The sequence below is a fragment of the Bos indicus x Bos taurus genome, chromosome 7 (assembly GCF_003369695.1).
Source record: "Bos indicus x Bos taurus breed Angus x Brahman F1 hybrid chromosome 7, Bos_hybrid_MaternalHap_v2.0, whole genome shotgun sequence".
Classification (NCBI taxonomy): domain Eukaryota; kingdom Metazoa; phylum Chordata; class Mammalia; order Artiodactyla; family Bovidae; genus Bos; species Bos indicus x Bos taurus.
The window spans coordinates 23129200-23136977 of record NC_040082.1 but is presented as its reverse complement, the minus strand read 5'-3'; positions in this window follow the sequence as shown (position 1 = coordinate 23136977).

The window sequence follows — 7778 nt, the reverse complement described above, 5'->3', positions numbered from 1 at the left end:
TAAAAGAAACTGACTTGAAAATGGAGAAAACTGCAGTTGTCTGTGATTAGATAAGCCCTTTATAACCTGTGACCTCAGGCTGAGCTCCCATTCATTTAGTTTCCTGAGGGTTTCCCTGGTGGCTCAGTGATAAAGAATCTGCCTGCCAATCCAAGAGACTCCAGTTTGATCCCTGGGTCAGGAAGATCCCCTGGAGAAGGATATGGCAACCCACTCTGATATCCTTGCTTGGGAAGACCCATGGACAAAGGAGCCTGGCAGGCTACAGAGCATGGGGTTGCAAAAGAGTTGGACACAACTTAGCAACTAAACAACAACAACCATAGCTACAGTTTAAATAACGATCAATATAACCCATGTGATTTTAGAAAAAACTACTTCTGTGACCACCAGCTAGCACTACTCTAGAGAAACCACAATATGTGACAGCATTTTGTCACTAAAAATACCTCTGCCAAGGAGGTGCTTAGGCATGGCTATGGGATAACACTGTCTTGCAAGTGGAGGTCTCATATAATTTGCCACTGACTGCAAGATGTGAAGCCTCCACCCAGCTATTGGGTTGTTGGAATGGGGTTATTTTGATGACCAGTAATTATCAATCTCTATAGCAACACTCCAAATTATTCAAATTGCCTTAGTTTTCTATACTCCAGTCTATTGATTTTTGTTTCGAAACTACAGCATAAGGAGAGAAACTTTCTTCCCTTCACCTGGTAGGAGAGTACTTCATTATGTTTTCTGCTCTAATATAGCTGAGTAAAACAAGTGCTTGGGAAATGGAACATTTACTGCTATATCAATAAACAAAATATGTCATAGTCAGGTATTGCAGCCCCCTCCCAAGTGAGCTGGTGAGCCTTGAGGAAACTCAGGAAGGAAAGAATACCTGCCATCTAGCAGCCATTGGACTGTAGCCACTCTCTATGGTAACCCCTGAGGAAACTCAGGATGTGAAAACACAGGATACTGACCCCAGAGAGCTGAGGTGTGTATCAAAGGAATGATTTCAGTGAGCCCAGACTCTTGCAGCTTCCCATATATTAAAAAAAAGTGCTAAATTCTTTAACTTGAGATATCTGGTTTTCCCTTAATTAACAGTAATCTTTTGACATTCAGACTACCTGCTTTTAGTTGCAAAACTTCTGTATAACCTGGCTCCTCCCTCACCTCCCTGGAGCAGTTCTCTCAGGGTTACTTGAGATGCTGCCTCCTGGATTTGAAGTCCTAAAAATTCCTGCTGGATAAACATAACGCCCAACTTTAGGCTGTGAGTATTTTTTCAGTCGACATGCTTCACAGGACATGCTGATCCAGAGAGCTTGGAGAGAAGTCCTGTACATTATCACACGCAAATTGTTTTACCACAGGTCTGTTTAGGCAAGTTAATTATGAGACAAATTGTAGAATCAGATGTAACCCTAATGCTAGAAACTTCATTTAAAAAGTAAGAATAACCTTCAAACCTACTGCTTTTAAATTTGAAGAGATAGAGTAAATTTGCATTTACTCTAGATTGATGTTTGTCCATATATTCCAAACTTCCATTGTTTCACATGTGCTTCTTTACCATGACAGCAAATATTTTGTGAATTTATGTATCCAGTATTTGTCTTTCCTTTTAATCAATGGTTCTCAACTTTGTGTACACACTAAAAAGTTCTGGAAGCTTTAAAAAAAAAAAATACTGATTTCCAAACCAAAAACAAAAAAACAAAAAAACACCCTGAATCTCCAGTGTGTATGTGCATGTATTGGGCATGGGGAGCAGGGAAAACTTTGTTTGTTTTGTTATTTTCAAGGTGATTCTAATGTGCACCTACAGACAAAAACTACTGCCCCAAATTGTTAGCCTCATGAAGAACAGGACTATTTCTGTATCTTGTTGCCTGCAAAATAAGGGAACTCAAAAATTCATGGTGAATAAATAAATGAGTTATCACACTGCTGTCACGTACAGCACACTTCTTTGTCAACAAAGCCTAGGCAGGAATTTTAAGAACCTCCCATATTTGAAATTAATCTAGGACAACCAGCCTCTGAGTGTTATTGGTGATGAAGCAGAAGTTGAAAGGATAACATTCGTTCCAACCTTTCTCTATAAGCCTAAATTGCGACCATGCAGTGGCCTCAGCTGCAGAATGCTAGCCAGCACTCTAACCATCACGGCACCCTCTGCCCCTAGAATGCACAGGCAGGAGAAGGCTCTGGAGAGGAGGGAGGACCCATGTGCTCTTCCCATACCTGCCTTAACTTTTCAGGTACATGAACAATGAGTTATGCATGAATGAAACTTGTACTAGCACAAGGAATTTGACCTTTTCATTCCCTCATATCAAAAGGGAGCAAGCTAAAACATTGCAAATTTCCTTAGGATAAAAAGACAAGGAGATCTACAGTTAGTGATAGTCCTGGTCCATTCAGGTTTTGGGTCTAGGTCTGGAAAAAGCACCAAAGGAGATGCTGATGAAGGGCAGTGTCTGTCCACCTTAATATCAAAATCAAAAATCTGTATCTGAAGTGATTACTGCAAAAGTCAGGATTTGAATAAGGCACAGACAGAGGGTGGCTGAAAAAAATTCTCATTCTTGACCTGAATGCAGTTATAAGGTTTTCACTTGAAACTAGCCATTCAACTACTCATTTATTTGGCAAAATTTTTCTGGATTTATATTTTATTTGATAATAAGAAGCTTAAATTAAAATAACCCAATAGTTTATACCAATTTTAATAAATAATTCATCTCACTGTAAGAAATAAAAGTGTATGAGGCACAAAAAATTTTACATCTGAATTCAACTTATCCCTTTAACTCTGTGTACCTATTAGTTATTGCCATCTGTTGGATTATTATGCTTGCTAAATGTGTCCTTCCCTCTTCTTCCAGGCCTCAAGGGGAATGAATTCCCTTCAGTTAGTACTGTGGAGCTCAAAGGCTAAGCTTGTACTTTCTCAACAGAGGATATATGGAATTAATGACTTCCATCATGGGCCTGCCTGCCTTTTCCTTTCCAGACAGAAGAGCCCAAGCTTTACAGTCCATCACCCTGGACAGCACACCAGCCCCTGGGAACCCCTTATCTCCCTTCTTTAGCTTTACTTAGGAATATAGAATCAGGGACAATTAAGTGGTTTCTCCCAGCTTTCTCCTTCTTCCACCAATTTTTTCCCTCCTAAGAAAACTTTAGCTCTAATTATGGAATAATTTGAGTGGTTATTTTTTATTTCTCCCCCAACCTCTTGATTTCTCCTTGAATCTCCTTTGTGTCTGTCAGTCAGTTGACATTTCCTGAACATCCAAGTCTGTACGTTGTGAGTTTTGCCAATTTCTCAGAGTGATTCTGAATGCTCAGGGCTTTCTTCTTATTTTATCCTTTTACAGTTCCTCTCTCTCTTCTCGGTAAATATGTCTTCCAACCCCTCCTTTTCCTCCCACTGTTTCCTGAAGGAATTAATGAATATCTATATACTCCGTTTGTTAGTCTTCCATCCTTATACCTCCTTCTCACCCCTGCCACAGTTACATATTTCCTGAAGGAAATTGGATTACTCACTGCATCAAATTGTCACTGACAGACATTCAAGTTCATATCCCCTCAAGTCTGTTTTAATTTATTAGCTTGAATTCCTACTTTTAGGATCCTTTTTGACAAAGAAGATATTTAAATCCTTACTGATGATAATAGTCCAAACAATAATTGCTACTCAAAGCATATTTCACTCATGAAGTACATGTATTTTTTAATAAAAAAATTTAATCTCCTTAACCTTCCAGTAAGCCAAGGGAAAATTATAATTATTCCCATTTTGCATATGAAATCACTGAGGTAAAACAACACATATTTCCCCAGTGGCTAAATCAACTAGAAAAGAAATGAATGATTGACTTTCAGTTATGTGGGCCATGAAGAAAAAAGTTCTTGAAGCTCCAGAAAATTCAGATGAACCCTTTGTGCCAATGACTTACCATAGCCTCCCTTGAAATGATTATAGTGAATATTTATTCAAGAAATTCTGAGACAGCTCATGTGTGTCATGCTACCCTGAGGGTGAAATGTCAAATGACTGGGAATAAGAGAAATGTCAGGAAGAACGTGACCCAGAGAGGCGATTAATATGGAGTTCATCCATTGAGATATAAAATTTAAATGAAAATCTTTGACTTAATGCAACCTGAGAATGAGAAAAGCCTGGAGATACTTCTACGACCTGAAACAATGCCTTTCCAACATTCAGAGACCTGCTTGAACTTTCTCTCACCCTCTTTTTCCTCACACAATGCTCCTCCTGACTTGGGAGGCTGTGTCACATGTGGAAAAATGAAAAAAAAAAAAAAAAAAAACAGTCTTAATTTGATTTGTACAGGAAAATTGGAGGGAAATAGAAATGATTCCCCAATCAGGTCTGTGACATTACTGGTGCATAAGTGTAGAATTGATGGAGTGCAGAAAAACAAAACAGAAAACTACAAACTGAAACTTGTCTTAAAGAGTTTTGGATATAGGCTCTGGCTATTGCAACACCTAACATAAAGGCAAGATGCCTACAGAAAAATCTCTTGGTGCAGGCCAAATCGATATTAGACTTTATTTCTTGCTTTCAAGAGTGCTTTATTTTCTGCATGGATCAGTTGATTCCCTCTCAGTGAAAGCAGCTGATCCTTTCAGCAAGAATTTCCACCTCGTACCCAGACATCAGTTCATAGCACTTCATTTGCCCAGGGTTCCTGCTGATTAACGAGCCATCCAGAGCAAAATGTGGTCTCAGTTGTAATTCTTATTTCCCATATTTCTTATCAGCATTCTATTACTACTAATATACACTCGTGTACAGTGGAGTCATTGACATCTTATTTCTTTCTCACTCTCAGGGGGAATTCACACCACCTCTAACTTCCTTTTACTGTCCTTGAAACCATAACCATGGTCAACCTTTACCAAGGAATAAAAGGAACTTTGAGAGGGCTTCCTCTCATGTTGCACACTTCCTGTGCAAATCAAGACATCATTCTTCTGAGTTCCTGTCTGTGACCTTATGAGACCCGTTAATAAAAACCCAGATAGTCAGGAAAACACTGTCTTGCCGGACCTTTCCAGAAAACTGTGTTCCTCTTCAATAAATTCAAGAAACATAAGTCAGGAGGCAGAAATTTTAAACAAAAGTATAAATATCCAGAAGAGGTATGACAGCCATAAGCAGTCCCCCTGAGGAAAGCTTCAAGTGCACAATAAGAATACGCATGCTAAGTCACTTCCGTCATGTCCGACTCTTTGAGACCCCATGGACTGTAGCCCTCCATGCTGTTCATGGGATTCTCCAGGCAAGAATACTGAAGTGGGCTACCATTTCCTTCTCCAAATAAGAGTATGGAAAACATCAAATTGACAGGGTCCTTATTATGTTCCATTCCCTGAGTCCTTGCCCTATCCTCAGAATGCTTGAAAAATCTTTTGGTTCTAATAACCATTCTAGGTGCCATAATAATCTTTAAGAATGCTAAGACTCCTCTTTGGGGGGTTGGATTGGTTGGAATGGTGGAAGCAAAAAGGGCCAGGCTCCCCACATATATGCATATTATGCAAATGTGTACATCTATGTTGCAAAATGAGAAAAGAAAGGAAAAAAAGAGAGTTGCAGAATTATTTTTTTATGTCCAACAGGATACCATTTCTTTTTTTTTTTATTGAGATATCATCTGACCTCCATCCCAGATAGAGGCGCTCATAGCTTTTTGCTATGAACACGGAAAACCATTAGTGCTGACAGGCTGATCATATTCTCAAAAGGTCAGGATCTGCTACAGTAGTGCTTTCTGTTCATCATTTGTCATTTCTCTGGGGTCCTTTTAACTTTGGTGTCGACATATGTGTTCCTCATATCTGAGTTGACATCCTCACTTCAAAAGCATGTTTTATTCCTATTGCTTCAAATGCATCAAATAAGATAACCTGTTTTAATAATTAAAAATAATTTTATGGAGAGAAATATGTCATGTAGAAAATGAATCAACACACTAATCGCTATTTTCCTTTGATGTCTATCTGGAATTTCTCTCCAAATTTGGTGAGGCAAAAATGGACAGATACCATGCATCGTTGCTGAGGTGAAAATGGACAAGTATCATTAATCTCCTTTAATAAGTGGGGCCACACAGGAGACTCCCCTGAAAGAGTCATCTGAGGATGAAAGCCAAATCTTCTCATCCTCAGTTAATGCTATCTTGATCTGAAGCAATGTCTGAGGATTGTAATGTTGGAGCATGGATTAGTATTATATATCTTCAAGTTGTAATACAAGCTTCTCCTCCAGTTTCAGTTCAGGAAGGTAGATGGAAAGGAAAAGAATGAAAGGGGCTTGATGTCTGATTGAATTGGGGGCCAGAGATGAAGGGGGAGGAATCAATTACCTACCCTCTTCCCTGCTGTCCTTGGTTTCTATAACCTTCCATCCCAAATCTTTTGTTCTGCCCACTTCCCAACAGTGTTTTTTTGTTGTTGTTCTTGTTCCATCTTTAATCCTCAATTTGCCAACCTAGAGCTTGCAAATATTCATAATACAATTCAAAACCTAGCTTCTGTGGAAAGATTTCCGTGCTGGTTATCCCTTCTACAAGAATGAAAGCACTCTGCCATTTTCCAGGCACTTTCATGTACAGCTGAGAGCTGGAAGGGATTTTTGAGATCACCTAGGTCAGGTCTGGGTTTTTAAAAGGAGGACCCCAGTGTTCAGACAGATGAAATGATTCCCCTAAATCATACAAATGTAACACAACTCCTTTGACTCTGTCCTTGGTAATTTTTTCTACTTTTTTAAACGGAAAATGTTAGTCCTACTGGGATTTTTCGGTTTGTTTTTTGTTTTTATGGAAATGAGGAGAACTGCCACCCTTTCTATGCATGAGGGTTGTTTGAGATCCCATCACTCAGGAATAATGGTGGAACAGAGGCCAAAAGATCCTAAAGACGCTAGCCTGGTCCAAGCTCCATGTAGCTTGGAGAGTGACCAGAGCTCTCTTTGGAGGATGTCGAATGTTGATGACTGCATCTGCCTGACGGAGAACCATAGAACTTTATACTTTTAAAATATTTCTGTGTTAACAAAATCAAGGACAGAAGAGTACCATTCAGATACTATTTATCTCCTAGGCATTTTTTGTGCTGTGAACTATGGTGAATCTCCCTGGACCACATATTGACCCTATTCTTCAAAAAAAGAGTATCTTTTATTCCCTTAAAACCGCATCTTCAGGTGATAAGGAGGAAATCTGCCGCCCCATTGTCCCAGCTCCCTCACCAATGGGAAAGAAAAAGATACCTAGTACCCCTGTGCTCAACTCCTAACTCCACCACAGATGGCTATCACACAGCTAGAGTGACAGTCCCCACCCACCACGAGACACACACAGCCTCCAACTCCTCTTTTCACACCGGGAAGGAAAGAGGCCACCCAGGGCCAGGAACACACACCCTCTCTGTCCCTCTACTCCCTGCTCTCACCTGTTTTCCGCACTTGGGTCTTTAGAGAGCATTAAGTACACTTCTTTAGACGTTTGATAAGCTGCAACTTAAGGTTTCATGTGATTTTCGTCCCATCATCTTTTCCAGAAATTGGTTTCATTCCCAGCTGATCTTACTGCTAGATTTTTCTCCACTCTTTCAAATTTCTTCCTGTTCAAATTTAAATCCATTATTTCTATTCTTATCTTTGCTAACGAATAAGAGTGGCTTCTCTCCTTTGGGAAACTACCAAGCTGTGTGAAACTGCATTCACGTTTTCT